Genomic DNA, 16,594 nt, shown 5'->3' on the forward strand with positions numbered 1-16,594 from the left:
CAAATAAATTTCATAGTTAGTTTTTCTAGTTCCTTAAAGAAAGCTGTGTTGATTTTTATTGGGATTGCATTGAATGTGTAGATCAGTTTTGGTAGGATAGACATCTTAATAATGTTCAGTCTTCCTATACACAAACAAGGAATAGTCTTCCATTTATTTAGGTCTTCTTTGATTTCCTTGAACAATCTTGTATAGTTCTTGGTGTATAAGTTCTTTATATCTTTAGTTAAATTTATTCCTAAATATTTGATTTTTTAATTTACTATTGTGAATGGTATTTGTTTCCTGATTTCCTCCTGATCTTGTTCATTATTGGTGTACAGAAATGCTACTGATTTTTGCACATTGATCTTATAACCTGCGACTTTACTAAACTCATTTATGAGTTCTAGGATCTTTGTTGTAGATCTCTCAGGGTTTTCTATGTATAGGATCATGTCATCTGCAAATAATGAAATTTTGACTTCTTCCATTCCAATTTGAATGCCTTTTATTTCTGGTTCTTGCCTCAGTGCTCGAGCAAGTACTTCTAAGACAATGTTAAATAGGAGCAGAGACAGTGGGCATCGTTGTCTTGTTCCTGAGTTTAGAGGGAAGGAGTCTAGGATTTCTCCATTGTAAATAATGTTGGCTTTAGGTTTTTCGTATATACTCTTTATCATGTTCATAAAATTTCCTTGTATTCCTATCTTTTGGAGTGTTTTTATCAAGAAAGGGTGCTGCATTTTGTCAAATGCTTTTTCTGCATCAATAGATATAATCATGTGATTTTTTTCCTTCAATCTGTTTATATGGTGTATTACGTTGATTGATTTTCTTATGTTGAACCATCCTTGCATACCTGGGATGAATCCCACTTGGTCGTGGTGTATAATTCATTTAATGTGTTGTTGAATACGATTAGCAAGTATTTTGTTAAGTATTTTTGCGTCTAGGTTCATTAGAGAAATTGGTCTGTAATTTTCCTTTCTTGTGATGTCTTTGTTTGGCTTTGGTACTAGGGTAATGTTGGCATCATAGAAGGAGTTGGGTAATGTTCTTTCTGTTTTGATTTTTTGGAATAGTTTCAGCAGGATTGGTGTTAGTTCTTTCCGGAATGTTTTGTAGAATTCACCTGTGAAGCCATCTGGCCCTGGGCTCTTCTTAGTTGGGAGATTTTTAATAACTGATTCTATCTTTCTGCTTGTGATTGGTTTGTTAAGATCATCAATTTCTTCTTTTGTCAATATGGGCTGCTTATGTGTTTCTAGGAATTTGTCCATTTCCCCTAGATTGTCATTTTTGTTGGAATATAGTTTTTCAAAGTATCCTCTTATGATAGTCTTTATTTCTGTGGGGTCAGTGGTGATATTGCCTTTCTCAATTGTTATTTTGTGTATTTGCATCTTCTCTCTTTTTTTCTTTGTTAGTCTTGCTAAAGGTTTGTCAATTTTGTTGATCTTCTCAAAAAACCAGCTCTTGGTCTTGTTTATCTTTTCAAGTGCTTTCTTATTTTCTATTTCATTTACTTCTGCTCCTATCTTTGTTATTTCCTTCCTTTTTCTTCCTGTTGGGTTACTTTGTTGTTGTTTTTCTAATTCCTTCAAATGTGCATTTAGCTCTTCAATTTTTGCTCTTTCTTCTTTTATGATATATGAATTTATGGCTATAAATTTTCCTCTCAGTACTGCTTTTGCTGCATCCCATAAATTTTGGTATGTTGTGTTATCATTATCATTTGATTCAAGGTAGTCATTGATTTCTTTTGAGATTTCCTCTTTGACCCACTGTTTTTCTAAGAGTGTGCTGTTTAATTTCCAAATTGTGGTGTGAAATCTGGGCTTCTGTCCTTGCAAATTTCCAGCTTGACTCCACTGTGGTCAGAGATATTGTTTTGTATGATTTCAATCTTTCTGAATTCCTTCAGCCTTTCTTTGTGGCCTAGCATATGATCTATCTTGGAGAATGATCCATGTGCACTTGAGAAAAATGTATATCCTGCTGTGTTTGGGTGTAGCGATCTATATATGTCTATTAGATCCAGCTCCTCTAATATACTGTTCAGATGTTTTGTTTCTTTGGTGATTCTCTTTTGAGATATTCTGTCCAGAGTTGATAGTGGTGTATTAAAATCCCCCACTATAATTGTACATGTATCTATTGTTTTACTTAGTTTTTCCAGCGTTTGCCTCACGTATTTAGAGGCACCCTTGTTAGGGGCATAAATATTTATGATTGTTCGATCTTCTTGACAGATTTTCCCTTTCACTAAAATGTAGTATCCTTCTTTGTCTCTCACAATTGTTTCACATTTAAAGTCTATTTTGTCTGATATTAATATAGCTACTCCTGCCTTTTTTTGGTTATTGTTAGCTTGTATGATTGTTTTCCAGCCATTCTCTTTCAATCTCCATATGTCTCTGGGTCTAAGATGTGTCTCTTGTAGATAGCATATGGATGGGTCATATTTCCTTATTCAATGTCCCAGTCTGAATCTTTTGAGAGGAGAGTTTAATCCGTTGACATTCAGTGCTATTACTTTCAAGGATTATTTGTGTTAGCCATATTTTGATTGGATTTGTGTTTGTCATATTTTGTTTGTATTTTTTTGTCTTTTTTGTTGTTGTTGTTGCTCTTATACTCTGCTCCAACTCTGCCTTTCCTGTTTTTTCCTTTCTTCCTGCAGAACTCCCTTTAGAATTTCTTGCAGGGGAGGTTTCTTGTTGGTATACTCTTTCAGTTTCTGTTTGTCTGCGAATATTTTGAACTCTCCATTATGTTTGAATGCTACTTTAGCTGGATAGAGTATTCTTTGTTGGAAATTTTTTTCCTTTAGTACCTTGACTATATCATACCACTGCCTTCTTGCCTCCATGGTTTCAGATGAGAAATCAGCACTTAATCTAATTGAGCTTCCCTTGTATGTGATGGTTTTCTTTTCTCTTGCTGCTTTTAGGATTTTCTCTTTGTCTTGAGCATTGGATAATTTGACAAGTATATGTCTTGGGGTGGGCCTGTTGGGGTTTATGACTAGTGGAGTGTGCTGTGCTTCTTGGATATGCACATCTTTCTGTTTCAGTAGATTTGGGAAGTTTTCAGCCATTATTTCCTGCAACACCCCTTCTGACCCCTTTCCCTTCTCTTCACCTTCTGGAATGCCTATAATATGTATGTTTCAGCGTTTTGCATTGTCATTCAGGTCCCTAAGTCCTAATTGGATTTTTTCTATCTTCTTATTGACCCCTTCTACTATCTGTTTGATTTCTGATGTACTGTCTTCCACATCACTAATTCTCTGCTCTGTCTCTTCTAGTCTGCTGATATTTGCTGCAAGTGTATTTTTGATTTCTTGAACTGTGGTGTTCATTCCCATCATATCTGTTATGTTTCTGTGTATGTCTGCAGTTTCCCCTCCAAGTGATGTCTTCATGTTGTTAACCTCTTTCATTACTTCGTCAAATTTGTCGGTGATAAATGTTCTGAGATCTTTCATTGCTTGTGCTAAGTTTTGCTCCTCTTGATGATTTTTGGTTTGTTGAATGGATTCAGCCATGTTTTCCTGATTACTGGTTTGGTTTGTAGATTTTTGTTGCTTTCTGGTCATCTCTTTACCTTGATGGATTTAATCAGTTCCTTAGCTTCTTTGTCTACTCTTGGAGGTTAATTAGCTGTTATTTTTGCTTAGGTGTTATATCTTCTCTTTGTTACTTTTTTCCTTCTTATTCTAATTTCTTGTTGTTGTTTTAGTTCACTTTAAAGGAAAGTATATTAGTGTTGGGGAAAGGCAATTGTGTGAGCAAGGGAAAAGTGTATAGTAGTATTGGTGATTTATGTTAACAAAGCAAGAATATGAGACCTGGGCGGATGGAGGTTAGATTCATGTAAATTGTGTAGATTTATAGCAGTAGGTAGAGTACTTATTATGAGGTAGATGATTGAATATGGGAGGAATGTGGTATGAGGTAAAAAGCTATTGTTTTCGTGAGAGAGGGGAAGAGAAAAGAAAGGTACTAGTTTCAAGTGTGGATAACAGACAGAAAACAAAACAAAGGTATTAGGAATTAAGACTTAGACCCTTCATGGATCGAAGAAAGGGAGGTGGGAGGTGGAATATAGGAGAGACAGTTGATGGTGGTGGATATCAAGATGTAGGGGAAAGAGGATAGTGTAGGTAGCCTAAATCAGTTCACACAGAAACGAGGCAGTGGAGGATGAGAAATCCAAGCGAATGTGAGGTGTTTCCTGCCACACCTATTGTATAATTGAGTTAAAATAAACTAAGTAGAATATGAGGGACAAGAAGGGAAGAGACAACAGAAAAAAAAGGGGGGGGAGGGATGAGAGGAAGAAAGGAAAAGAGGGTGGGCAAAGGGTGGGGAACAGGTAGGGGAAAGAAAAAAAAAACAAAACAAAAAAAACCAGATATACACGAACCAGAATTAAAACACCCACTACACAGCACCTACCTCACAAAAAAAAACCTTAAATAACTGAGTAAAAAAAGACTTTGGGGGATACGCTGTGAGAGAAGACTCGGGGATAATGCGGTGTTAGCAATCAGGAAATTGAAAAAAGTAAAGAATAAGTGAAAATGAAAATAAAAACAAAACAAAATGAAATGATAAAGAAAAAATGCCAACGTTGAAGGCTAGGGCATTTAAGGACCTCAGATGGACCTCAGTGCGTGATGGATTCATGGATGGAAAATCTGAGATATTGAGGACTCAAGAGGTGTGAGTCTCTGTGGTTTGGGCCACCAGAGTTTAGGTAATTCAGACCTGGCAACCTCCAATCTGGTCAACAGGAAGCCTGGGAGCCCCGCAGTGTAACACAGCCCTCAGGGATCCCCACAGCTGGGTGCCAGCCCTATGGGGGAAGTCAGATCCGCAAACTCTATATTGTGACTGAACCCTGCAATTCACTTACTTAGCTGTGCTCATTAGTACGTGTATCTTTCACTTCAGCTTTTGGACAGCTCCCGTCCTGTGATTCCAAACCACTGCCACTAGATGGTGCCTCTACACCGCAGCCACTTTACTAGTACAGATCCGAAGCCTGGCCTGTGATGCCGAAAACAGATTCCAAAAACCGGAATTCCCAAGCTTCGCAGAATATTCCCTAATCGGCTTCCAGGCGTGTCCCCCTCCCTTGCCGCAGCCTAAAACAATTTTCCAATTATGTCCCTTTTTTGCCTACAGCCTATTTGGGTTGGAGTCTGGCTGCCGGGCTTTTGGGGGCGGGGCTTCAGGCGGAAGCTCTACTGTTTGTGCTCGCAATCAAAAGTTTCTCCCACTTCACAACAAAACACCGTCTATCTTCCCAAATCGATCCGCAAAGGCAACCCGTCGCATCAACCCGCCAATAGCTCACTCAGAACTCTCGAACTCCTTAGCAACTCAGAGCCGTCTAAAAGCAGAGCTGCCGGGCAGGACCACAGTTCCCCCCACCCCCAATAGGGAGGAGCCTGTGCGCAGGTCTCACCTGCGGGCAATAGAACCCAAATTATATCTACTAGACCAATCCTCTCCGTTACCTTTCCACCCAATCGATGTCCAGGCACTTCTGCCCTGCAAAAATCCCGAAAAAGCCGCGCCTTGGAGAACCTGCAGCTGCGCCCAGCCGTCTCTTCCCGGGACAGACCACAAAGGCAAGTTCACTCGGCGACCATCTTGCCTCCTCCCCTCCTGTCCTACATCTTTCCCTGCAATACCATTCAGGACAACTCCAAGACCCAAAAATGCCCCCATATCAAACCTTTTTCCCTTTCCCTACTTTAGGCCACTCCCATGGCCACTGTCTCCACATCAATGATATAGTTTCTTACATTGCTGGAGTCATAATAATTCTATAGTAGAATACCAGTAAATCCACTCTAAAGCATATTTTATTCCTCCATCCTGAGGACTCTGGAATGGTGATGTGCACTTCACCTCTAAATTGAGAGAGGGCTTAGTTTCCACATGGTTGATGAATGGAATTCTCCTGCTTGCCATTGCAGACTCTCTTGGTTTCTGGGTGTGGCAGTTGACCATATTCACCTCCCTGTTAGCTGACCTGGGTAAGTCTAATGAACTGGAGAGTAGGTGTTACAACTCTGCTGAGGCTCAGGACCCAGCTGGCACATGGATAGTCCAGAGATTCAAGTTCCTGGGCATACACCAATCCCAGCACCAACCACAGACTCAGTAAAAGTGACAGAAGATGCATGTGTAGAGAAGTCACATCTGAGTCCAACTCCATCAGGAGCACAAATTCCAATGTATGGCCCACTGTCAATGCACTGAATTCCTAAGCCATCTGTCATGACATAGGACCTGGGTGTTTACATAGCTCTCTGGAGCACCAATCTGGGGTTGTATCTAATTTGGCTGTCTCTGAGATTCTGCTGAGACATATATAAGCATGGCCCCTCTGATGACCTCCTGACACATTTTGAAGTCTCTTTGTCATATAAATTCATTTGTCTTTACCATTCCCCCCTTTTATTCAAAGTCTTTATCTAGTTGCATCACTAGCCAGTGCTTGGTAGTAATTCCTCAGTGCCAGGGAGGATAATCCCCAAGAGCATTGTCTCACAGTGGGTGGAAACTAATGCATGTATATGCTGAGTTTGGCTTAGAGAGTGGCCACTTTTGAGCAACAAGGAAGCTCTCAGGAGGTAACTTTCAGGTAATCTGCAGCTCTGGGACAAGTTGAAATTTCAAGCACACAGGTTCATAAGCATAGTCATCAGTATCAAGGGCCCATCACTGGGCCATCCTACTTCACTGGTCTTTGCCCTTGCACTTGGGGGATTGTTGCTGTTCCATTGGGGAATCCAACAGAGCTCCCCAGGATGTGAACCCAGCACTCCCTCAGTTGTCATGTGAAACTCTACCCACTATGTCAATATCCAATAAACATCTGCATATATATATATATGTACCCTATATGCAAGCCCTGTAAAACATCCTCCCACCCATGCATCCCCCATCAAGAACACCCCACAGTAATGCTCCTTCCCTGCCAAAGTTGAACCCCTCTGGGATCCAAAACTTCCTCAAAAATTAAGTCTAATATACTGCCAAATTCATTTAATAGGAAAATTAAATAGTAATGATAGGTTTAAAGATTAGAAATAAAATACATAATAATTTAGAAAAACTAAAATAAAGTAAAAAATTAATTGGGGTATTAAAAAAATGAAAAATATCTTTTTTTTCTTTTTTTTAATTTTTGCCTTTCATCACTGTTATAGGTGTTGCCCTGGCAAGGCAATCCCTTCCATTTCTTCCTCAGTGACTTGTATCTTTTTTTATTATGTCTTCAAAAAGTTTTAGGTCACAGAAAAGTCACATATATTATTTAGAGGACTCCCATATGCCCAACATTCTCCCCATTTTCCCCTGCCTCAGCAGTGATCTTTTTATAAGTGGATGTTATATTTGCTAACAAATGATGTATAAATATTGAAATATAGATACCACCCATGGTTACACTATGTTTTACATTATGTTTTGCATTTTAGACTGTACACTTTTATAAATTTTTGGTTACGATTATGGTTTACATTATCATTCACATTTTAGACTACAGACCTTTATAAATTTTTGATGAAATTTAACATGGCCTGTATTTCTTGCATTTATGTGCATTTCTTGCTTTATGCATTTCTTGTTTTATGCATTTATGTGCATTTCTTGCTTTATGCCTTTTTGCTAATGACTTATTACTTGCTGTTTATTTTATATTCATTTTAGACTATGAAAATGATGATAGACAAAAGACAAATTTGAGTGATTTTCCTATTGAGTTCAAAATGGGTCATAAAGCAGCAGAGACAACTTACAACATCAACAACACATTTGGCCCAGGAACTCCTAATGAATGCACAGTGCAGTGGCTGTTCAAAAAGTTTTCAAAGGAGATGAGAGCCTTGATGATGAGGAGCATAATGGTCAGCTATCAGAAATTGACAACAACAAACTGAGGGCAATCTTTGAAGCTTATCCTCTTACAACTACATTAGAAGTTGCCAAAAAACTCAATGTCGACCATTCTATGATTATTCTGCATTTGAAGCAAATAGGAAAAATGAAAAAGCTTGATAAGAGAGTGTCTAATGTGCTGACCAAAAATAAAAAAAATAAATCATTTTGAAGTGTTGTTTTCTCTTATTCTACACAGCAACAATGAACCATTTCTCAAACAGATTGTGATGTGTGATGAATATTGGATTTTATACAACCAGTGAGAACTAGTTAAGTGGTTGGACTGAGAAGATCCAAAGCACTTCCCAAAGCCAAACTTGCACACAAAAAAAGTGAATGGCCACTGTTTGGTGGTCTGCTGCCATTCTGATCCACTATAGCTTTCTGAATCCTGGTGAACCCATTATATCTGAGAAGTCTGCTCAACAATTCAATGAGATACCCTAAAGACTGCAATTCCTGCAGCCAGCATTGGTCAGAAAGGGCCCAATTCTTCTCCATTACAATACCCGACCACACATCACACATCCAATGCTTCAAAAGATGAATGAATTGGGCTGTGAAGTTTTGCCTCACCCACCATATTCACCTGACCTCTTGCCAACTGACTCCCACTTCTTCAAGCATCTCAACAAATTTTTGCAGTGAAAATACTTCCACAAATAACAGGAGGCAGAAAATGCTTTCCAAGAATTCATTGAATTCCAAAGCCTAGATTTTGAACTACATGAATAAACAAACTTATTTCTCATTGGCAAAAATGTGTTGATTGCAATGGTTCCTATTTTGAATGATAAAGATGCCTAGTTATAATGATTTAAAATTCATGGCCTGAAACTGCAGTTCCTATTACACCAAACTAATGCTATAAAGGAATTACATACTTCATCCATTTTGTCCTTTGGCTTTCTATTTACATATCATACTATTGTTTGCTTTTTTACAATTTAATTTACCCTTCCTAATACTCTTCATTTCTACACTCTTCTCCAATTCTTTCACACCTGGTTTTCCTTCCAGACTGTAGCACTCACTTCAATATCTCTTGTAAATGTGGTCTTTTGACAACCTACTTTCTCAGTTTTTGTTTGTTGGTGAAGACTTTGAGCTCACCTTCATATCTGAAGTGCAGATTTGCTGGATACAGCATTTTTGGCTGGCAGTTTTTCTCTTTCATTACCTTAAATACATCATACCATTTTCTTCTCTCCTCCATGGTTTCTGATGAGAGGTCAGTACTTAATCTTGTTGAGTTTCCCCTGTATATGATGCTTTGCTTTTCTCTTGCTATTTACAGCATCCTATCTTGATATCTTATATTTGTCATTCTTAATAGTAGGTGTCCTGGGGTAGTTCTAGTTGGATTTATTCTGTTTGAGGCGAGATGTCCTTGAATTTTGATATTTATGTCCTTTATAGGGGCTGGGAAGTTCTCAGTTGTTATTTCCTAAAATATTCTTTCTACCCCTTTTCCATTCTCTTCTCTTCTGGAACATCATTAATGTGTATGTTTGTGAATTTGCTTGGTCATTCAAACCTGTTCCATTTTTTTTTTTCCATTCTCTTCTTTTTCTATTTTCCTGTATTTTCCATTTCAGATGTTCTGTCTTCAAAATCACTAATTCTCTCTTTGAGCATTTCAAATATGCTCTTATGGGTCTCTAATATGTTTTTAATCTCATCCAACGGTCTGTTACTTTACTTCTCAGGCTTTCAAATTGTTCTTTATGCCCACCCAGTGTCTTGCTAATACCTTTTATCTCTTCAATCATATTTTCTTTTAATTCTTTGAACTGATTTAGGAGATCTGTGTTATGTTATTATCATTGATTAATTGTCTTAAATTCTGATTTTCTTTAGGAAATGTTTTTTATCTATGGATGATCCATCTCTTCTTGTGTCCAAGGATGGCCTATAAATTCTGCTGATGTCTAGACATTAGAATATGTTGGTGACTTTCCACTGATGGCCAATTCTCCTCTCTTGCCTACTTTTTTTTTTATGGCTCATCTTTGATATTTGGTTTGGCTTACTCTAAGTCTTTAAAATTGTCCAGCTTAAGTTATCAAAATCATACCAGGGACTCATTAATGTGATGCAGATTTTCTCCCATGGTTTATAATACAGAGTACCAAGAGCCATTTTGGTTTGTGCTATTTCTGTAATGGCCAGCAGATGATGTTTGTTGGTGAACCTTTCCACAGAGGTGTGTCCCTCTCTCTTTTCCTGTTTTGGTCTGGTCAGAATTGTGATTCAAAGTGGGCTCTGCTGGCTATATTCACAGAAGCAAAACTTTTCAACTCCCCTTCCATTTTTCCTGGTACCAGTTTATGGGGAGTAAGACATCTGTGCTCCTCTCAGTCAGCTGCAGTGAGCCAGGGGTTTTACCTCAGCTTAATATCTTAGGAGTGGAGGAGAGGATTCCTTCCTGGCTGCCAAAGGGGTTTGGTAACTCATGTTTTTTCTTTTGGGTTTCTTGACTCTCTGTCTCTCACCCTTTTGGGAGCTGAAAAGCACTGTCCTAGTTGGCTCACTCCAAAATCAGGTCCCACTGCCAACTTTTGACTCCTTCTCTGTTATTTTGTGAGAAAGTTGAATCCTGTATATCTAATCTGCTGATATCATCCCACAATTCCTGATAAAATTTTAATAACCAAAATTAAATTGGGTGAACAATTGAAAATAAATATCAAAAAAAGAAATAACCAACAAGGTATTACATCATACCTGTTTTAAAGGCTTTAATAAAAAGAATATCAAGTGTCAGTGAAAATATGGAGAAATTAGATCTTCAATCACAGATGATAAGGATGTAACATGATCAGCAACTTTATAAAGTAGTTTTGCATTAACTCAATATGTTAAACATAGATTTACAATATAACCCAACAATTCATTTCTGGGTACATACCAAAAATGATAGACAAAAGTCCAACTAGTAAAGGATAAGTGAATATTCAGAGTAATTTTCTTAATAAATAAGAAATAGAAAGAAATCCTATGTCCATTGACTTATGAATTGTGAATACAATTTGAAGTATCTATATAATGGAATATTATTTGACAATAAAAAGAAATAAAATCCTAACACATACTACAACATGTTCAACCTTGAAAACATGCTAAGTGAAAGAAATGAGTCTCAAAATATTGCAACACTCATTTTTCTTGAAATATCCAGAATAGGCAAGGGATATAAATTAGAATACTGGTGATTCAGGACTCAGGTGGAAGGGTTTCACTTGGGAGAGGTGGGGAGTGACTGCTAACAGTCATGGAGCTTCCTTTTGGAATGAGGAGGAAGTTCTGAACTTAGAAACATAATGGTTGCAGGTATTATATAGGTAAATAAACATTGCTAAACAGTACATTTTAAATGGATGAATTCTGTCATATGGGAATAATAGCTTAACAAATATGTTAAGAAATTGGTAGGGTAAAGGTCAAAGAAAAAATTGAAGGACATAGAAAACATATACAGAATAAAACAAGGAAGAATATTTGAGACTGTGGCAATGCTCTTTTCTGCAAATGGATATTTGTCCACATTCTTTATAACACTTTCCTTGACGCTTCCTTTTCTCCACACAAACAGGTATCACTTGTTGGGGAAAATTTATTAGTATAACAATACAAGTCCTTATGATAAATGAGTCTTAAAGTTTAATAGTATTTCTGTGTAGGGTTTTTTAAGCTTTCTGTTAATTATTTCATATTCATGCTGCATGAGGATAATGGGAGGTGCTTCAGAAGATCTACCTGAGATATACATACACATGAGTCCATTGCCTAACTAAACTTCTATTTTCACTTGATTTTTGGAATCATTCATTAAAAACAGCATATGTCAACACTTTATTTTGGTTCAGAAGTGTGGCACTCAGTTTTTATGAGAAACAATGACCGAAAGAAGACAAAATAGAAAGAAATGTTTAAAGTACCTCAAAAAGTAAATTGTTAACCTAGAATTATTTAATGGAGCACAAATATGCTTAATATCAGAGGCGATTTAAAAATTTTTTCTGAGAAATAAAATCTGTAAGTAGCTGATTCTCACTGCAAGGTATGTTGATGTTCTTAAGACAATGGAAATGATACAAAATGTAATGTTGGATCTATTAAAACATAAATGCAATGGAAATGACAATTACTTGGAAAATATTAAAGATCTTTCTATTTCCTTTTTCATTCTTTTAAAACACTTAAGGAAAATTAAGATAGTGTTGAATTTATAGCCAATGTAAAAATAAATGACAACAAACTCATAATGACATGGAATGAAAATATAATGTAATATTTTTCATTAAATATAAAGTGACATAATATTACATAAGTATAGACAGTGGTAAATTAGGTAAGCATGTTGTGTAATGGAACAAGCATTTAAAATGGGATAAATAGATATAGATAAAAAGCAGCTGTGGAAAAAAATTAGATATTAAAATTTTTCCATTAGGGGAGTGACAGTACCATGAAGGTATTATCACTGGACTATGACTTTTGGACTATTGTCTAATATTTTGATTACTCTTTCATGTAGAAATGACATAAATTTCATAAGTAAGATAATTAGATTATGAGGTATGGTTCATATTTCTCATTGGATTTAGGCAATCTACTTTAAAAAAACAACAACTGTATACCCTGGGAATGAAAGTTTATGCATCATCAATTATTAAGAGTTATCCTTTCCAGAATATGTGCCCTAGTACTGGAGTACAAAGTATGGACCACATTTAGATTCAGAATCAAGTGGTTGGAATAATAGCCACTGTTTATCAGCCATCTGATTAGGAATGGAATGGGAATTACTGTATTAGTTAATGCTTGTTGGACTTATTTGAATGGCAAATTTTCAGGGCATTCAGAGGAACACTTGTTTCTCAATGGTGGGTTTCTGTCAGTCCTTCTCTGCTTCAGATTGAATTGTGTTTAGATATGCTCCTCTTGTCTCATATGATCTGATGATTGAAAAGGCAGAATCTTCTGGGAGTATATTTTCTTCCATAAAGAAGCTACTTAAGTCATATGTTGCATCGGTGGGTGGAGACCCACATAATGAGCATGAAGGTGTTGGACTTCCATCCTGGGGAGTCCAGCTATGCTCTCAAAAAGAGGGACAGGAGTCCCCAAGAGTATAGGCAGTGCCCAATAGGGGAGGACAAGCCAGTATGTGAAGTTCTCAATGCTGTTCCAAGTATAACTATGAATCTTTTCCTTTAGTGAGTTAATCTTGTTGGTTATGATGGGTCCTTGCGGCGGCTTGCTCGGTTGGTAGAGGTGGGGTCTGGCTGCGGACGAGGGGTCAGTCCAGCTCTGGACGAGGGGTCGGTCCCACTTGGGACGAAGGGTCGGTCCCACTTGGGATGAGGGGTCGGTCTGGCAGCAGATGAGGGATCGGTCTCACAAGGGGTTGCACGGTTCGGCTGACGGGGTCGCCTGGCGAAGCCGGCGACGAAGGGGTCGCCCAGAGAAGCAGGCGACGAAGGGGTCGCCCAGAGAAGCAGGCGATGAACTGGGGACAAGGGAGGCCAGGCCCTTGTCGGGGGCTCTCAGGACTGGAGGGCGCATGGCAGAAGAACTACTGCGGAGACAAGGTAAACACGCAAGTCCACTTTATTGAGGGAGAGGCAACAGTTTTATAGGGGCTGGGGAAGGCTGATTGGTTGAAGCCACGCCCTGTTCTGATTGGTTGCCAGCGAAAGGTCAGTGGGCGGTACTGGATGGGGGAGGGGTGGTGGTTAGGGATTGGCTGTTGCTGTTGCTGGGGGAAGTGGCAGGGCTTAGTGATTGGTGGCTGCTGTTGCTGGGGTGGAGGGCAGACTTGAGTTTCCTGCCCACGCCTGGCTGTTGCTGCTGTCGGGGGAGGGGAAAAGGGCAGACTGGATTTTTCCGCCCTGCACCTGTGCAGGGAGAAAGAAGAAGAAGGGTGCCGCCCCACAGGCATCGTGTGGCGCCATCCGGGAGGAGGGGCGGCCACGGAAGCATGGCTGCCGAGAAGGGGAGACCCGAGGGCACTCTGAGCCCATGCCGAGCTTCCTTCAGGGGTGGCGGTGGGCCGGACCAAACACCCTATTATGGGGGCAGCGGTTTGGAATAGGCCTACCGCGGCCGCCGCCCCTTGCCAGGCCAGCAAACCACACTTCAGCCTGAGGGGTGACCGCAGGTCCTGAGGGGAATGGAAGGAGGAATAGAATAGATGGAACATGGGGCATTTTTGGGGTGATAGAATTCTTCTACTTATCTTGCAATGATGGATATAGACCATGTTAACTGAGGCACACGGGCTGCAGTTAGGCCAGGGTCTGAACCATGGGGAACCGGTACTGCAGCATGTGAATGTCTTCAGGCAGCACAGCTGTCTTTCTGAATGCTCTCTATTGATGGTGATTTGTGCTATCATCTGCCAGCACTGCATGAAGCCTGTTATAACTGCACTCTTGAACTCAGTATTGTATGAGATTATAGGACTCCATGTCAGTAGCTGTTGTTTTCAGGGCCTAATTATTTCTTTGCTATGTAAGGATACTTCATTGGCTGGAGGTCCTTTGCAGAGTCCCAATACCTGTACATGTGTGCTACAAGACTGTCTGTTATCCTTGGAGGCCTACGGTTCTGTGGTTGGGGCTACAGTACACTGGGCTATAATAGGCTCTCCACTCATATATAAGAGCGATGTGCAAGTTGGGAGACAGGAAGTTCTCGCCCAAGCCATCTGTGCTGACTAGCATATGAACTCCATAAGCCTGTCAGGTTATCTTGTCGAGGTGGAACCATCATCTCATAAATATCATACTTCTGCTATCCAAATTGCTCCATGTTGTGAACAATCCTTTGCAGTGAAAGTCCCAGATGCTGTGGTATGCTGGTCACCCCTGAGAGTTTTAGGGTTTGACTACCTCATCTGGCCCTGGAATGGTGAAGCTACTTAAGTCTGTGCATCTGCCAGGGTACATACTATTAACAGATACCTCTTATTGATTCTGTTTCCCTGGAAATCTTGACTAATACACCAGGGAACACACTCTGGTGGTGTTTGGTATTGAGATATTGGTCTTTTGGGATTGGTTGTCTGCTGGGAGATGGCCCCTATCCATCAAACAGCTGGTGGGGAGGGGGGTCTTTGTGCGGAGTACAGAGAGGCTGCCCACAGGGTGGGCAATGTTGTGGAAGAATATGCACTGGGGTTCAGTCACCAGGAGTCAGTAACTGATGAAGAGACAAATCTACTACCCAGAGAAGTTCTCAATGACCCCCTCTCCTTAAAGGAGACACACCTCTGCTGATAATATAAGGAGGAGTTGTGCTTTAGACGGAGCTGAACTAACCCTTCTCATGGGTGGATTGGCTGCAGGTGACTGAACTTGAGTTTGTTCTTCAGCTCTAGATTTTCTCACCAAATGGTTATTAGTTAATCCCATGAATGGATGCTATGAATTCAGAATAAGAATTCATTTGTGTTGAACTTCTTGAGTTACCCAATATCCCTCACTTTCATGGAGAAGGTCTGCTCTGGTGCATAAAGGGTCCCTTGTTCTGGCTTTGTCTTGATGAGATAGATGTTGGGAAGGAGAGCATTAGGAACTCATGATTTGCTTACACCAATATTTGGCACATCTATTGATCTCCAAGGAAATTATTTCTCAGTTGAGCTTGTTTTGGCAATGTGTGGTGATTCTGCACCAACCCTATATCTTTTTAGCTGACTGGAAATAATCTGACTTTCCACTACATTTTCAGATGAGTCATTGAAACTGAAGCACCTGCTCCTTCACAGAAGTTAGAATATTGGTGATTGTGGCCTAGGGTCCCATGCTTGGGCCAATGGAGGCAGCTTCCTGGTGGGTCTATGGTTGCTCTTCCTCTACAAGACAGGACTGTTCAGGACCTGACATTCCTCATTAAGTGGTAAAACAGAGATGTAAACTGTAATAGCAATCTGGCATTCATTAAGTGTAGGACTCATCAGGAAAAACCAGCAATGACTGTTCTCATAAAAGAAGGACAGACTGCAGATACACACAAGCAAATCACCAAAGAAGGCACCGCTAAAAGTGCATTTTATTTTTCTTCTCAATTTTTCCTCCTGAGAAATTGATAATAGGAATCAATCATTGATTTGTCTCTTCTGTGAGTTTATGGGAATTTTTTTCCAGACTGTTATCTCATTATAGAAATTCAGAAGAGTTCATATGGATTATGTGGCTGGATAGAATTTTATGTTGAATAATCTTTATTGAAATTTCAAATTCAGTGCTCTGAGTCATTCAAACTCATGTGCATGAGACAGTCTCTCCTATTTTTGAAACTTCTCTGGTTAAAAGTTAATGGACCAACTAGTCCCAGAATTAAGCCAATAAAAAAGTCATAATAAGGAACAGCCAAAAGACAATGAGTACAGGGGCTTTTGAACCTGTTTCAAGGGGGAGAGATTGTCTCTAATGACTTCAGTTAATTGCTATTTGACCTATTCATTCTCCCCTAGAAGGAAGAGTGCATTTCCAAATAAGTGATTTGATTTTGTGCACATGAAACATAAAAAGAAGCTGCTTGTAGTAAGGGAATACTATTGTGGTCCGCCAAAATATATTGACATCTTCACTCCAACACCTATGAACATGACCTTGTTTGCAAATAGGGTCTTT

The 16,594-nt window shown here is 39.3% G+C and overlaps 1 pseudogene; it reads right to left on the reverse strand.

The window, feature by feature from the left end:
* Positions 1-14,294: 14,294 nt before the first annotated feature.
* On the reverse strand, positions 14,295-15,844 carry LOC101420355 (plakophilin-4 pseudogene; annotated as a pseudogene).
* Positions 15,845-16,594: the final 750 nt, after the last annotated feature.

The sequence above is a fragment of the Dasypus novemcinctus genome, chromosome 22, assembly GCF_030445035.2.
Source record: "Dasypus novemcinctus isolate mDasNov1 chromosome 22, mDasNov1.1.hap2, whole genome shotgun sequence".
NCBI classification, from domain to species: Eukaryota; Metazoa; Chordata; class Mammalia; order Cingulata; family Dasypodidae; genus Dasypus; species Dasypus novemcinctus.